The sequence below is a fragment of the Adiantum capillus-veneris genome, chromosome 18, assembly GCF_014529385.1.
Source record: "Adiantum capillus-veneris isolate H3 chromosome 18, ASM1452938v2, whole genome shotgun sequence".
Lineage (NCBI taxonomy): Eukaryota > Viridiplantae > Streptophyta > Polypodiopsida > Polypodiales > Pteridaceae > Adiantum > Adiantum capillus-veneris.
Window position 1 is genome coordinate 9,798,597 of NC_140948.1, and position 18,008 is coordinate 9,816,604.

The following is an 18,008-nucleotide window of genomic DNA, read 5'->3' on the forward strand; positions in this document are numbered from 1 at the left end:
ACCACACAATCTTGTAATAAGTTTCATTGCAAACAGTGGGAACTTTGCATTGTCATCGGAGTATTCCTTGTGGTATATTATGATCTACATAAAAATTGTATTGAATTTATGGGCCGTAAGTGAGATGAGTACCATTGCGAGGTACTTAAATTGTTTCTACAAACCTTTTTGTGGTTGAAACGCCCGATGTAGTGAGACAACGCCGTATCCTTGCCTTGGACTCGAGTGACAAGCCCTTGCCGTGCACCTCCCGCTCTTCTAAGGAAACTATCGTCATACACTAGCACTTGTCAAGAAAAAAAATCATCATGATATTTTATCAGCGGGCCATCTCCAATACCATCCAAATGCACGACAAAAGTTATCATCTGGTTCTCGTCCATTTCCAGCATCGACCTCCCCCACAAGTGAATAGACTGACTATTCATTACCTGATCTCTGGGGGCCATGGACCTACCGATGTTTTCCAAGCCGAGTTGTTTTGTTGTCGATTGAAACTACTCATCTGTTGGCAAATTGGCCTCTCCAGACTTCGCTTTCATTGAATGTATCTTTGATCAGTTTCCACCCTGAAGTAAACTGTGAGTCACGGACTGCTGTGTCAGCAATAAGATCCTGGTCCACTCGATCATCATCCACAAGCCCCATGTCTGCCTCACAAAAATTTGCAATTGCAGCTAGGCAGTAGTCCTCCCGTATATTGAGCTCATTCATGATATCTGTGAGCAGAACATAGTGGGTGTCGCTTGCCATAGCTAGGAGCACAATTCAGAGGCAAAGTCACTTCCTTACTTGGACTTTCTTGCTTGCACCCTATTGCTGCATCCGTATGAGAAATAAGAGTTAAGCCCACATCAAATGTTTCCTTTAGTACCTCTACTCGCTCCTCTTCTGGGTCTAACTGCACCTCCACATGCTCTACCTCTTTTTCCGGCGCCAATGGACAACTACCGCAAGTTGTTGATGACTGGGAAGTCTCTGACTCACCATCCGTCTGCAAGTATAAGTAACTGACAAACCGGTGGTAGAATTACACTAAGCGACACTTTTTGAAGTGCTTCATACACCTGTCTTGTACAAGCAGTGCATTGGAGGACACTTTTCTAGACAAAGATTCAATCTCCTTGAAGCACTCTTGTCAGGGTCAAGGTGGTCGCTGGTCGGCTGGGTGCACATATCTCATGCCATCAACTGTCATGTAATTGTCATAAGTGACTGCCTCATACTGTTGCAAATGGGCTTGTAGGTACTCAAATGAGCAATCTATAATCCTCTGTGTAGAAAACTCTGCATTAAACATTCCTGATAGTTCTGGTGCATGGTGATGAGTACGGGCGTTGTATAAGAACCTGAATAGTTTTTCTTCACATGTATCTCACTCACGTCTGTCTCCTGGACTATGATCCCCATGACTAAAAGAAAAAGCAAGCCAAAACTATTTGATGTCATAACCAAGCGAATATTGAGCCTCGAGTACCCCTTAAGGTCTCTATTCGCTTGGTTTTGTCCCATGCGCTAATGTCATAAGAGGTGACGTGAGTTGAGTCAGAACAAAGCGAGTAGGGGCCCCAAGAATCTCCGAAGGGACCTATTCACTTGGTTCTGTCCCGTGCGCTAATGTCATAAAAGGTTACGTCACTTGAGTCAGAACCAAGCGAATAGGGCCCCAAGAATCTCCGAAGGCCCCTATTCGCTTGGTTTTGTCCCGTGCGCTAATGTCATAAAAGGTGACGTCTCTTGAGTAAGAACCAAGCGAATAGGGGCCCAAGAATCTCCAAAGGCCCCTATTTGCTTGGTTTTGTCCCGTGCGCTAATTTCATAAAAGGTGATGTCACTTGAGTCAGAACCAAGAGAATAGGGACCCAAGAATCTCCAAAGGGCCCTATTCGCTTGGTTCTGTCCTGTGACCCAAGCATTCAAAACAGGTGGATAAGAACAGAGAATTTAATGTTATCAATGATAGATTTATAGGCCTACTCACTCACTATGCCCAAACTTAGGCACGGTCACATAAGGAGTAATTATTCCAACCATGCGGTTTCAGACTTTTAATTTTACCCTAACGCAGTGGCTTCGGTGCACACACAGTTAACAACACATAGGAAGGGGAGAGAGGCAGGGAGAAAGAACCTATCTCTACAATATCCAATGGTGCCAAGTTGGATGGTGATGTCGCAGGCCGCCGACAGCAAGAACCAGAAGGTGGCGATGGCGATGGCGATGGCGATGCGGCAACAAAGGACTCGACCCAGTGGAGGTCGTTCAACGTAGGATCACGAGAGGTGGCCAAGGGGAAGAGTGAAAAAAATGCAAAGGCAATGGCGATCTGTTTGTTCTACTTGGACATGAAGATGGCGACTACAAGGGCGATCGGCTTCTGACTCTCACCGCAGGATCACAAGAGGTGGCCAAGGGGAAGAGCGTAGAAAATGAAAAGGCAATAGCGATCTATTTGTTATACTTGGAGATGGAGATGGCGCCTGCAAGGGCGATCGGCGTCTGACTCTAAACGCAAGATCACGAGAGCTGGCCAAGGGAAAGAGTGCAAAAAAGGCAAAGGCAGCAGTGATCTGTTTGTTCCACTTGGAGATGGAGATGGCAACTGGAAGGGTGATTGGCATCTGTCTGACCCTAAACGGTCACTCAAAAAGGCACGTGGGGCTCTTCTCACAAGGACAACCAGTAATGAATGGTCTCAGATTTCCATGCAGTACGATTTACCAACCACTATCTCACGCATAACTGAAGGTGTCGCCCTCCCCGAGGTAAGCATTCTAAGTTTAGAGGCAGTACCCCCGCCAAACATTTTAACCATTCTGCCTCTTTTCGCGTGCTCTACTGCGCATCATTCTAATTAACTCTACCCCCATCGATGCTATGTGGTAACCAAACCGTCCCAACTCGATCCATCACCTCTTACTCTTGTGCATCCTTCTCTTACTCCTGTTCTGCAGTGCTTTAGTGATGCAGAACTCTACACATAGTGAAGAGGTATGCTACTTACTACCCTTCTGTGCACTTGTAAACCCTGTTTGCTGCACCTGTTTTCTTGGTATTGACCATCGTCCTTACCATAGGATGTTTTCTTTTACACTTTTCCTTGGTCATTACCAAGCGAATAAGGGAAGGCCACTTAGTTCGATGCCCGTGTTCGCTTGGTACTGACCTCGGAAAAGTTAAGTGATGTCTACTAGTATAGAGGTCAATGCTAAGCAAACAAGGGGAAGGTAAACCCTGTTTGTTGCGGGTTTAGGTTTTTTTTACCAAATACGCATTTTGAATTTATAAGGGAGAAACAAAATTACAAATTAACACCGGGTCTTGAAATAGAAAACACTAGGGACAGGCGCAAAGGCCAAGTTCCAGACTTTACAAAGAGTGGCTTACTAGTTTTCGGGGGTTTAGGGTTCTCAATAACCATGTAGTCCTTTTCCTTCATAGCGAGAATATCTCTTCCTGAAGCCTGTTGCAAAGTTAATGGCTTCCTCATATTTACTGGCTAGCTCAAGCACTTCATCCTTCATCTCCTGTAGACAATAAAAGATAGCCTCTACCAGTCATTCTTGGCGAGCAATCGTTGTAGGTCTTCAAACCTTCTTGCTTCCAGAGAGTCTTTAAGGATTGAGATCCTGTGCCTGATGATCACATTTGTTCCAGCCTTAGGCTAGCATCCTGCACAAAGCATTTAGCAAATAAGCTCTTCAAACTAGGAGCAGAAAGCAAAAAATTACCAGTGGCTTACCTCGAGAATTGACTCCCGTGTTGATAGCAGCCACTCTCGGGCTGTGTCGATCGAGAACATTAAGGGTAACATCGGGGGAGGGCCAAGGGGGGACCTCCTGAGGAGGGCCCAGATGCGGTGTTGCTGGCGCTGCAGGAGTATACCTTGGAAAGGCATCACCACTATCCTAAGATTCTTGTAGTTGTTCTATGAAACCCTGAGCTTGGTTTTCAAAAAACTGCTGCTTAAATAGACTAGATGGACATGCCTAAAAAGCAGAGCCTGGGTTCTGGCTTATGAGTGGTCTGTGAGGGGTGGTACCACCATGCAGTTTCATGAAAGGTAGACATGGGAGAAAGAAGCAATGGTACCACCCCCCCTAGATTAGGGGAGGTGATGGAAGGAAACGACATGACAGTTAGGACCGCATGGACTTAAACTTCTGCTTCACATAGGTATTTTGTTGCAACGGATGCAAACCTGTTCGCTTGGTACTGACCTCAGAAAATATAAGTGATGTCTGCTATTACTATTTTCTGAGGTCACTACCGAGCGAATAAGGGAAGGCAAACGCTTTTCGATGCACCTCTTCGCTTGGTACTGACCTCAGAAAATATAAGTGATGTCTGCTATTACTATTTCCTGAGGTCATTACCGAGCGAATAAGGGAAGGCAAACTCTTTCCGATGCACCTGTTCTCTTGGTACTGACCTCAGAAAATATAAGTGATGTCTGCTATTACTATTTTCGAGGTCATTACCGAGCGAATAAGGGAATGCAAACTCTTTCCGATGCACCTTTTCGCTCGGTATTGACCTCAGAAAATATAAGTGATGTCTGCTATTACTATTTTTTGAGGTCTCTACCGAGCGAATAAGGAAAGGAAAACTCTTTCTGATGCACCTGTTCACTTGGTATTGACCATTTCTGAAATCTGAAGTCCCTTGTGCTGATAAATGAATTGTCTTTTGGTGTTATGCTATTTGTAGAGATGCCTCGTGTAAAGGCCACGGCTAGGAGGGCAAAAGGTGAATCTTTGAATTCTCAAGCAAGAAGACACCAATGTGAGGCACACAGTGGTGTACTGCAAGAGCTGTGCAGGATAGAACGACATGTTCAACCTGCTATTCCACATCTGCACTACTCTACCTTCAAGAAATTGGAGAAGACTACCTCGTTGAATTCTTCAGTGATGGATATATCCTGGGTGCCCATGCACATCGTGTTACTATCATGCCACAAGATTTTGATACTCTTCGGAGGTTGTGTTTCCGCTATGATGGGCTTCTTTAGCTAGTGCCTATCCGGGATAGTAGAACCATGGATATTCTCAACATCCCCCCTCTCCATCCTTGTGCACGACAGACAGAGTCATCGAGGGCTGAAACAAACAGCCGAAGGACCCGATCACGGTGTCAGGAGTTTTTTGGAGCAAGGGATTGCGCATATGTACATACCCATGCATGGTGCATCAAATAAAGTATTGCCCATTTTCCAGAGCCAGGTGGTTACGTGGGGCCCACATGTGTACAGGTAGGACACCATGTACATAGTGCATCGATTTTCATCGTTACTAGTACCATTGTGTTTTTCTACAATAAGGAGGAGTTGGTAGCGCGTAAAACTTCTCGAGGAATCTATCCACGGGCCGACGACGTGAGGTCAGCAGGTGCGTCAGATGGCATCTAGTGGCGTTAGGAGGGCGAACGAGGTCAATATTTGCACGCGGATGAGGACGGACACAACGTGGGTAATTGCTTGTGAGAATTATGCAGAAAGGTCATCATGAGGACCTTTTTTTGGGGCCACTTCACGTGGTGGCGAGGTGCATTATTGGAAAAAAGCTGAGTGCCAGGTGTGCGAATGATGCAAAAAGGTGACAACTATGCACTGCGAGGTCAATTTTTGGCCTGTTCGGGGTCCGTTTGAGGTCATCTAAAAGGCCAAGGGTGCCCAACTAAAAAATCTAAGTGTGGGAACTGAAAAAACAGAGAGAAGACCAGAAAAAACGTGAAGAGGAGAGGAGGAACAGCCGCAGGTGTGTTTTTGCTCATTTTGGAGCCTGTTTTGGCCGTAAACTGCTCATCCGAGGTCGGATTTGAGCACTTTGACATTGTAGACTGGGGTTTTGGGCCGTTCCGGACGCGATGGCGCTGTCCATTTTTCCAAATTCCTCACTCTTTTCCTGCTGTTTTTCTGTGTAAGTTTCTCCTATGAGCGAAGTTTCTGCTCTAGTTTGTGATTGTATCTGGCTTATTTTACCCATATTGTGTGAGCTATTTGCCCCATTGGTGTTGGCCCAAGCTCAATTGTATCTAAACATCAGAAATTCTCCTCTTTTGAGCTGAGTTTTTTGGGTGTGTGTGTGTGTGTGTGTCTGTGTGGAGTGGGCAAGTGGATAGTCTCTCTCCTCTCACTCCAGAGGTGTGTTCCCTGTCTCGGCCAGGTGTGTTGTATAAGCCGAGTGGTGCCCCATAGTGTGTGTGTGTATCTTCCCAAGAGTGTGTGTTGGGTTGTTATAGAGGCGTTGTGTGTGTTTTCATCCCGCTCACATTCTTTTGGTGCCTCCACTGAGGATCTTCTTCGAGTACCTTCTGCTTCGAGATTCGAGGTTACAGGTTGCAGATTACAGGTTACAGGTTACAGGTTACAGGTACAGGTATAGGTGATTCACACAGGTACAGATAGCTGGAGTACAGTGATATACTAGCAGTGATGTCACTTGCAGTTGTTGTGGGTATGCATCACTTGGCGCCTATTTGAGCGCATTGTCTGCTGGATTGTACGTTACTTGTGGAAACTGCCATTGTACGCATTTGTGGAGCCATACTTGGTTGTATTTGGCAGTCCCAGCCATTTCTTAGACTTGGTCTGGAAGATAGTCATTTCTGAGACTTGACTATACGCGATTTGCATTAGCCTTCGTGTGAGGGGCGATAGCGTGAGGTTTTTATTGAGCTGGGGGATTCTCAAATGTAGAGATCCTTTCGGTGATACAGGTAGCTGGAGCACCCTTTTTGTGACATCGCCATAGGCTATGTACTAGTGAGTCCTATTTGATGCTCGGGTTCTATTGTTGGCAGTTTGTGCATACAGATACAGTCTATATTTTGGGTTCCTACTGCTCTACTTCTGGGGAAACTCTGTCAAAATTTTCCCAAGTTATGATGGCTGGTTTTTTGGTATTTTGAGCCATTTATGCTGTTATGCTGCTGAAATTTTGGCAAAATCAGAGGTTGAGTCAGGTGTGTCTTCTTGGGAGCTTCATGGTTGGCTTTAATGGATGATCAAAATGGCCCTCAGTTCACTCCTTTTCATTTAACTCAAAGAATTCAGATTAATGTTCATGTGTCCAGGAAGATCTTTTTCCAGCAGTTCATAGTCTTTATGTTTGGGCCAAGAAGATTGAGAGAGATCCTGGAATGTCCTTTGCCTGTTGTCATTCCGATGATTAACTATGAAAACTCATTTGATGTGCATGTGTTTGTCCTTATCTAAAGCTGAGCTCCATTGAAGTTTCTGGGGATTGGGTAGTGAAAAGTTTTGGGTTCTTGCACGTGTGTTCGAAGGGGTTCTCAAAGCATTGTAACTCGGGTAGCCATGGCTTTCTCTTATCCGGAGTTTCATGGAAGAAGTGATGAAGATGTGGAAGAATTTTTGGAAAAGATGGAGGTTGCCTGCATTAGCAACCAGATTCATGACCCTGCGCAGATGTTACGCCTTCTCCAAATTTGTTTGAAGAGTGATGCACGAGTTTGGTCTAAAGCGTTTGAAGAGGAGTTGCGTGTGGCTGATCCACCTGTAAGGTTGAGTTGGGACAATCTATGACATGGGTTGGAAGTGGAGTTTGTGAAGATAGAAGATCCTGACAAAGTGTGGCAAGAAGTACAGGCTTTGGTGCAAAAGGAAGGTGAGCCAGTAGATGCGTACATACGTAAGTTTTCATTGGCATGGGAGAGAATGTGCAAGGCCTTAGCACCACAGGTACCCCTGCCTGACATGATGAAGAAGGATAGGTTCTTGGCTGGTCTTTGGGAGAATATACGTTGGAGAGTGGAGCTAAAGAAGCCTAGGACATATGAGGATGCACTAGAGGTAGCAAGGAACAAAGAGTGGAAGCTGAGGAAAATGAGCCAGTTAGGGGTGGATTCTTTGCCAATGAGGTCTGAATTTCAGCCTATAGAGTCTTTACAAGGGCGCATGTCAGGGGTTCATCATGAACCAGTGGTTCCTATTACTACTCAGGTTATGCCAGCAGTGGTCACTACAGCAGTCCAAGATGATGGGCTAAGGCAAGACATGAAGCAAGTGGTTGATTTGATGAAGAATCTCAGCCTAAACATGCTAGGTCAAGTGGGAAATAATCGAGGTCGAGGGCGGTTTGCAAATCAGCCAGCAGGTGAAGAAAGACCTAGGAATGGTGTTGGACAAAGTAATAGTAGGTTTTGGAGGCAGACGCCCACATGTTATAATTGCGGAGAGTTGGGCCACATCAGCCCGCAATGTGATAAGCCACCAAGGATGGGGGGAGACATGTATCCATTGCCAAAATAGGTGCTAACTAGGTCTCATGATTATGGCATCGAAATTAAGGGAGATGAAGGAACCAACGGATTAACCCAGGAGGAAAAGGGAAAGACAAAAGTGCTAAGTGTAGTCACTTTGGAGAAGGCATCAAAGCTAGAGGATACATTAGTGATGCCTATTGGGAAGAGGACCACAGAGGATAAGGAAGGAAGAAGTGCCCCAGGTCCTAGTAAGAAGAAAGGAAAGCGCCATGAAGGCGAGGATGTCAAGGCCAAGAGGAAAAGGAGAGCTCGTCGAAAGTTTCATGTTTCAGATTTTCCACTAGGGGATGGGCAATTAAGCTATGACTTGAAGGAGGATCTGACGAGCAGGAAGGCAAATGTTAGTTTTGGGCAGCTTATAGAGATGGTGCCTAAGCTAAAGCGACAGTGGAAGAGGATGGTTAACCCAATGGAGAAAGAGCCAGAGAGAGGTTCAGTAAAGGTGTTGGCAATGGATGAGCTACCAGACATTTGTCCAATTGTAGATGTGTGGCATAAAAGGAAAAATTTGGGACAAGGTTATGTGGATGGCGGAGCCCAAATATGCGTCATAACACACTCATGCGTTGAGAAGATGGGTCTCACAATGGCTGGGGTGTCAGGTTTTCGGATCAGATTGGCAAACCATCAAAAAGTAAAATGCTTGGGTGTTGTAAAGAGCTTAGAAGTGGAGGCATATGATACAAAGGCAGTGGTTGATTTTCATGTGATGCCAGCATGGTTGGGAGCATATCCTATTATACTGGGCAGACCATGGTTACGTGCAGTGGGAGCTGTTCAAGATTGGCGACATGGTACGATTAGCCTCTATGGAAAGACAGGTACCAAGAAGCTTTATAATATGGACACAAGGAAACGATTAGAGGAGCTTTATGAAGATGAGGATGAGTCTAGTGATGAAGACTCTTCCACGGTGACAGATGAGGACAGTGATAGCACTACCAACAGTGATGAGGATGCTGATGTTGCATTTCTTTTGATGGATAAAGAAATCCAGGAGATTGGTTTAGTTGCATTTGCAAATGAGGTTGAAGATGAAAGTGAAGGGCCTTATGAAGTGATTGAAGGGCTGATGCAAACCAAGGTTGAGTTGTCAAAGGAGCAGGAATTAATGACACAAATGATTAGTGGAGACCTCTCAGCTATGGAGAAGGATATATATTTGCACATGCTGGCTAGTTTTCCTGATTTGTTCATTACTTCATATGAAGAGATCAGAGGGTTCAAGGGCGAAGAGATGCATATAGAGCTGAAAGAAGGTGCTAAGCCAGTGCGGCAAAGGCTAAGAAGGATGGGTCAAGAGCAAATGGAAGCCTTGCGGGTAGAGGTGGACAAGTTATTGAAGGCAGGGTTCATAGTTCCAGTGGAGACCACAGAATGGGTGAGTCCAGTTGTAGTCAGTCCAAAGAAGGATGGGAAGTGGAGAATTTGTGTGGATTTTAAACCCTTAAACGCAGCCACTAAGAAGAACCCATATCCTCTTCCATTCATCGATCAGATCTTGGATTCAGTGGCAGGTTATGAGAGGTACAGTGTGTGTGATGGTTTTTCAGGCTATTTTCAATTGAAGATTGCTCTTAAAGACCGCACAAAGACAACTTTTATTACGCCATGGGGCTGCTATTGCTACGCAGTGTTGCCGTTTGGGTTGTCAAATGGACCATCTTTCTATCAAGAAAGAGCAAATTGGGTGCTGGAACCATTCATTGGTAGTTGTGTTAAGGCTTTTATGGACGACTTCTGTGTCTATAGCAGTAGGGTTGATCACCATGAGAAGCTGCAGATGGTATTGGCTCGATATGATGAATGTGGAGGACAACTAAATCCAAAGAAATGTCATCTAGCACAGCCAAGGGTGAATTTATTGGGCCATATGGTGTCAGAAAATGGCATTGAGGCTGATCCAGATAAGGTGAAGTCTATTATTCTTCTTCCATCACCTATGAGTACGAAGAAATTGGCAACCTTTATACACAAAGTGAAGTACATGGCACGGTTTATTCCATTGTCTTTGCAGCTTCTTTATCCATTACAGCAAGTGGCAAAGCATGATCCATTGCAATGGGATGACAAGTGTGAAGAAGTGTTTCAAGAGGTGAAAGAGGTGTTAGGGGGGTTGTCAGCCATGCAGGCTCATGATTGGGAGAAAGTTTTTTATGTAAATCCATCAGTAGGGGATGATGCCATTGGAGCCATGCTATTGCAAAAGGGGAAGGGCAGCCATTATATGAGGCCAGTGTATTGTGCAAGCCGAGTGAAGTTGGTAGCGGAGAGAAAGTTATCGGAAGTAGAGCTAGTGATGGCCAGTGTAATATTTGCTTGTCGACGATTTCGTCATTACTTGCTACCACGGCCTTTTGTTTTCTTGACGAGTTATGCCTTTTTGCCACAGTTAATTAATGGTATTAACATGTCAAATGTGGTGAAGAAATGGGTAATTGACCTGCAAGAGTTTGAGTTCTCTTTTCTAGTGGAAGATAGTACAAGGGCTACCCTAGCTGATTTGTTGACCTACAAGGAGAATCCCCTTATTGTTAAGGAAGATGTGTTGAGAAAGGTAGTTGAAGAAGTTCCACAGATCAGCAATGCACATGTGTTGTTCTTTGATGGTTCATACAGAAAGAGCCACGATGCAGCTTCAGGGGGTATAGCACTTTATGATCCAGAGGGGAAGCTAGTATGCAAGAGAGGGTTCAAATTGGATGCGCATAGTAACAATGAGGCTGAATATGCTACATTGGAAGCCGGATTACACATTTGTTTGAAGCATGGGGTCCGAAGGTTGAGCATAAAAGGTGATGCCTTGTTAGTGGTGAAGCAAGTGCTGGGTGTGTGGAAGAGCAAGAACACCTCATTGAAGGAAATGTGCTTCAGAATTAAAGGCCTGTTAAAAAAGTTCGAAGCATGGAGCATCAGACACATTGAACGTGCTCTAAATGGAGAGGCACATGAAGCAGCTCAAGGCATGATTGGGGAGCTATTTGTGTTGAGGACCACTTTACCTCTTTATCATGGCCGGGAAAGTTTGGCTCAAGAAGAGGAGTTTTTGCTAACAGGAATCATTCCAAAGGAGATTCAGAAGTCTAAGAAGTATGGCTTTGTGCGTAGAGCATACAGGTACAAATTGATTGGTGATGTCTTATACATGAAAGTGGCTGATCTCGTGTTGAGACGTGTACCTTGGCGGGAGGAGCTTTACAGAGTGTTGGAAGAGAATCATGAAGGCGCATGTGGTGGCCATTTTGCTCTAAAGATCACCTTGCATAAGATTTTGCAAGAGGGGTATGTATGGCCTAGTTTGCACAAGGATGTTCACCATTGGTGTAGGTCTTGCAATAGGTGTCAAGCATTTGGGAAGAGAGTGTTGAAGCCAGAGCTACGAAAAACCATTATGGCGTTTGATGTGTTTGAAAAGTGGGGAATTGATGCAATAGGCCCGTTGCCTATCACAAGCAGGGGCAAAAGCTATATTTTGACGACAGTGGACTATCTTTCTAGATGGGCAGAGGCTATAGCAGTAAAACAGATCACTGCAAAGGATGTGGCAAAATTTGTGTATGATGAAATATGTTGCAAGTTTGGGGTGCCATTAGAGCTACTTTCAGATAAGGGGCCAGGATTTAGAGCTAAACTGCTAGACTTCTTATGCACAAAGATGAAGATTAAGCACCAGCATACCACTCCTTATTACCCACAGTGTAATGGCTTGAATGAAAGATTCAATGGTGAGTTGGTACAAATTCTTTCTAAAGTGAGAGAGCACCAAGGAAAGAATTGGGATTTGGAATTGCCTAGTGCATTATGGGCTTACCGTACTTCGGTGAAGACAGGTACAGGGTTTACTCCATTTCATTTGGTGTATGGAAAGGAAGCACTATTGCCTTTGGAAGTAGAGTTGCCTGCGGTCAAGATGTTAGAGAAGTTGCTTGGGCCGCGTAGTGATGCATTCAAAGAGAGGCTCTTGCAGTTACAAGAGGTCCAGTTGGATAGGATGAGCGCATTGGAGCATTATGGGCAGATGCAGGATAAGGCTTTGACAAAGATAAATGAAAAGGTCAAAAGTAAGGGTATCAAGAAACATGACTTGGTTTTGCGCTACAACAGTAAGCTCGACAACACCTTCCAAAAGAAGTTTCAAATTAAGTGGGAAGGCCCTTTCAAGGTAGTAGAGTGTTTTCCAAATGGCACATATCAGCTGGCTAACCTGGATGGTGTTCTACATAAGTCAAGGGTAAATGGATTGCGTCTTAAATTGTATCATGCTAGATTGATGATGGTGGAGTTAGATGAGTTGTCGGTGGAGCAAGAAATGTTGGTGAAGGATGAGGAGACTTGTGATGCGGCGAGTCTCATATCTCTCTTTGTTGCTGCTGATCATGAATGATCTAGCAGGCTAGGGGATGGGCAAATTATGTCAGGAGTTTTTTGGAGCAAGGGATTGCGCATATGTACATACCCATGCATGGTGCATCAAATAAAGTATTGCCCATTTTCCATAGCCAGGTGGTTACGTGGGGCCCACATGTGTACAGGTAGGACACCATGTACATAGTGCATCGATTTTCATCGTTACTAGTACCATTGTGTTTTTCTACAATAAGGAGGAGTTGGTAGCGCGTAAAACTTCTCGAGGAAGCTATCTGCGGGCCGACGACAGGAGGTCAGCAGGTGCGTCAGATGGCATCTAGTGGCGTCAGGAGGGCAAACGAGGTCAATATTTGCACGCGGATGAGGACGGACACAACGTGGGTGTTTGCTTGTGAGAATTATGCAGAAAGGTCACCATGAGGACCTTTTTTTGGGGCCACTTCACGTGGTGGCGAGGTGCATTATTGGAAAAAAGCTGAGTGCCAGGTGTGCGAATGATCCAAAAAGGTGACAACTATGCACTGCGAGGTCAATTTTTGGCCTGTTCGGGGTCGTTTGAGGTCATCTAAAAGGCCAAGGGTGCCCAACTAAAAAATCTAAGTGTGGGAACTGAAAAAACGTGGAGAAGAGAGGAGGAACAGCCGCAGGTGTGTTTTTGCTCATTTTGGAGCCTGTTTTGGCCGTAAACTGCTCATCCGAGGTCGGATTTGAGCACTTTGACATTGTAGACTGGGGTTTTGGGCCGTTCCGGACGCGATGGCACTGTCCATTTTGCCAAATTCCTCACTCTTTTCCTGATGTTTTTCTGTGTAAGTTTCTCCTATGAGCGAAGTTTCTGCTCTAGTTTGTGATTGTATCTGGCTTATTTTACCCATATTGTGTGAGCTATTTGCCCCATTGGTGTTGGCCCAAGCTCAATTGTATCTAAACATCAGAAATTCTCCTCTTTTGAGCTGAGTTTTTTGGGTGTGTGTGTGTGTGTGTGTCTGTGTGGAGTGGGCAAGTGGATAGTCTCTCTCCTCTCACTCCAGAGGTGTGTTCCCCGTCTCGGCCAGGTGTGTTGTATAAGCCGAGTGGTGCCCCATAGTGTGTGTGTGTGTGTATCTTCCCAAGAGTGTGTGTCGGGTCGTTATAGAGGCGCTGTGTGTGTTTTCATCCCGCTCACAACGGGTCGAGAGAAATGACACAAATGGGCAGGCTGAGATAGCCGCAGAGGGGCATGAGCAAGCCAGAGTGAACCTCGAGGCAATCATGGAATAAACAGAGACAGTTATCGAGGATTCAACTAGACACCAAAATGAGAAAGTCATGGAGGATCCGTAGCGAGTAAGGATGATGAGGGGCAAGAGTAGGCCAGGGTGGACCCTGAGGCATCTATGGAGGAACCAATATTGAAGGAAAATGATCCCGAGCGTGTGCTTGTTAGGGAGGAACCTACGGCTATTAGGGAGGAGCCTGAGGCAGCGAGGGAGCCAGCTCAAGAAAGGAAAGGGCAAGGCTCTGCATCACAAGGGCCATCCAACGTATCAGATGAGTCAACTATTTTAGAGCAAATCAACGAAGAGAATGAAGAGGATTTGATAGTTATGTTCAGCTCAGCGCCTCTGCATGCACAGATACTGCTACCCGAAAGGTCAAAGGAGGCATGCATTTTCAACTACGATCATCAAGACTTCCTCTGCATGCGTAGTTTCACCAAATCCAACGCAACAAATGAGGTCGTCAACGTCACTTTGTGGTAATTCTCATGCTCTTTAAAAGTCACGTTTGGTTCATTAAACGGGTCTCTATCGAGACATGGATCAATAGCAAGCGAAACAGTGGCTTATGGAATTGGATAGTGGTACTACTCGCTCGGTATTGACCCATGGGTTTGTGGCAGTGACAGCCCGCTAAAATACCTCAAGTCTAACCTCTGCCATTTATTCATGTTAGCCACGCTGTCTCGCTTTTGTCCCCTGAGGTTCAAGACAAAGTATACGTAATAGATCCGCTGATATCGCCTTATCTGCAGAACAACTCAGTTTCCTTTTTGAGTCTGATAAACTGGTTTAGCAAAGTCAACTTTGATCTAGCGTGCTTTCTGGTCACTGCATACAATCAATCGTGAGTTTTTTCTTGCCTTGTAAAAACCATGTTGCATTTAGAATATTTCTCCTCATCTTTGATGGTGTCTTTGTAGTGATAATTGGAGTCTGATGTTATTTGACATGGAAGCAAAGATTGTTTACTACGCAAACTTCGGGCAAAGTAGAGCGTTTCATCGTCGTGTAAAAACGTAAGGCCCATTTGGCTACATTTGGAAAGCACTGTCTCTTTGTAATGTGTTGCTGACTCAAGTGGTTATGTATGTAGTGCCGTGAAAAAACTTGTATGTTGTGTAGAGCATGTTTTGTTAGAACGTGATATAGGAAATACCGTCCGGCACGAACGGGTAACCGTGCCCACGCAGATTGATGACTATAGATATGGATGGCGAACCTGTTTGAATGCCCTGTTGCTCTTCAGTCAAATTATGGATGTACCGAACGTAAGTAATCGTGTTGTTGCATTGTTTGCTGCAGCGTTTGTATGAAGCAACAAATGTCTGTATGACGCTTCTACAAGAACTTCAATTACATAACTACACCCCCAACGATGTGTGACATTTTTCAGTAATGGCCATGAAACATATTATAATCTCGGTAAACAGATGCACAAGAGAGGAAGCGGCGAGAGCTGAGGAGTTCGAAGAGGCTCGCATTAACGAAATGATGCAACGCCACAATCAGACTCAAGAAGAAGTTCAAAATATGCAAGAAGCAATAAATCAATATTATGCGGATGCCGCAGAAGTAGAGGAATGGGCTACACGTCAACGGTAAGAGCAAGAACAGAGGGAAGCTTCACAGGTGCAAGAAGCATGGGAAGCCATGGAAGAGGCCCATGATTTCGACCGACACGAAAGGATGCCCGAGACCAGCATCCCCAGAGGTAGAAGTAGCAGTAACCGAAGCAGAGGGCAGGGGAGCAACCAGAGCAGAGAGCAAGGGACGAGTGGCACAAACCGCGGGAGAGGACAGGGGACGAGTGGCACAAACCAGGGGAGAGGATAGTAGCAGGGAAAGGGTGCAATTTACTTGTATAAATCTTGACAGAACAACACAATATGTAAAGTTTTGAAACAATGAAAATGTACATTTTTGAAACATTGTTTGACCGCCACAAAATTTCTCTGCATTAGTCATTTTGAAGAGTATATCATGGTTTGCATGGCATGAAAGCTCTTTGCATGCACAAGGTATGTGACCTAGCTTCCGGTGGAAGCAATTAAGTGAAGTGTATTTGTTAGTGACTCCTTGCACAATGTTGTTTTCTCCTTGCGCCTTCGAATCTGAAAAGAAGAAAAAGTTAGATTCTGTCTTAATGTATTAAAGACAATCAAAATTCATTGATTTAGTAAGAACGTTTCTATTGTTGAGACTAAATGCATACAATTCCAGCAAAAGTGGAAGTTCTTCACATGTAAGATCTACCTTGAGCTGTGCAAGAGTTGTGCTTGACATTGTCTCCATCACAGTAAGTAGGCTGTCTCGAAAGTAGAGATCCATTTACAAAGGTTTGTTCTCGAGGCTAATCTCTGTATCTTGATCAAGTGGAATAAGATGCCCACTAAGAAGATGATATGAAATATAGTAAAATGATACTAAGAAATTTTGAGAGCTTATTGAACTTGCAAATTATGGACTTCTTTTGCAAAATACAGATTTTGTTCTGTGATTGTTTCCTATCCCAATTATCATCTAAAAAGTACAAATAGCTCTCAGACTTGCAAATGAACATTTTTGCGGTAGTTCTTATTTGCTCATCGAAGAAAAAATATACAAACACTTCAAGAGGCATAAATAGTTGTTGGAATTAGGGTTGCAGAGAAACACACACAGCTTGGAGAAGACGCAGGAAGCTCAAGGCACACAATAGAGAGTGTGTTACTTAGTGTGCAATGGAAAACTAGATAGCCCTAGAGTGATGGGCGTATATACAATGCACGGGGGGAAAAACCTCCTAAAGAGGGAAAAAATGCCCTGGAGGTCTTAATGTGTTCACACACATCACTACCACATGTATAAGGTAACAAATCCCCCCTCGAGTGATGCGGTAAACAAGAGCTGGCACATGAGTAAAGGGAAGTGCCATGCCCTGAGGACATGATCATTCCACAAAGGGGAGTAAGCCCAAAGATTTGCGGAAAGCTTCAAGCTTCTCATGAGACAATTTCTTTGTGAAAAGATCTACAAGGTTTTCTTGTGTTGGTACATAGGCCAAGCTGATCTCTCTTGCTGAGATCCTCTCCCTGACATAGTGGTAATGCACCTCAATGTGCTTTGTGCGAGCATGAAAAACTAGGTTTCTCGCAACGGCCAATTTGCTGTGACTGTCAGTGTAGATAGTGTTGGCAGTGTCGTGTCCAACACCCAAATCAGCCATAAGGCATCTGAGCCATAGACAATCAACTGTAGTTGTGAAGACTGCCCTGTACTCAGCCTCACAACTCGAAGTGGCCACAGTAGGTTGCTTCTTGCTCAACCATGATATACATGAACTGCCAAGCATGAAACAAAAACCACTTGTGGACACTCGCATGTCAAAACAACCAGCCCAATCTGAGTCCGAAAAAGCATGTAAGTCTGGCGGCAATGATTCCCCCTTGGGATAAAAGAAGCCAAGATGTAAAGTGCCACCAAGGTAGCAAAAAATCCTCTTGATAACCTGCCAATGCTTAGACCCTGGGCTATGCATAAATCAACTGACCTATGAGAATGAAAACTGAATATCTGGCCTCGTGTTGCATACATAAATGAGGCAGCCAACAGCAATTTGGTAAAGAGTGACATGAGCAAGATCGCCAGCATCATATAGACTCAACTTCAAACCTGTTTTCATGGGAGTGGCAATAGGTTTGCAATCCTCAAGTCCAAACTTACATAGCAATGTTTCCATGTAACTTTTATGACACAAAGCAATACCACCATCACACTGCTTAAACTGTATACCCAAGTAATGATGCAACAACCCCAAATCTTTCATCTTGAAAGTAGCATTCAAATCACCCTTAAATTCAGCAATATGTCTCTCATTTGGTCCAGTGATCAACAAATCATTGACATAAAGAACCACATTGAGAAGTACATCATCCTCACGCTTTACATACAATGTGCTTTCTGTTGGACTGTTATGAAAGCCTCGTTTCACCAAATGAGTGTCAGCTTTCTCATACCAAGCACGAGGAGATTGATTCAGCCCATACAAAGCCTTCTTACATCTGCACACTTTGTCCTCTTGTCCTTTTATGACAAAACCATGAGGCTACG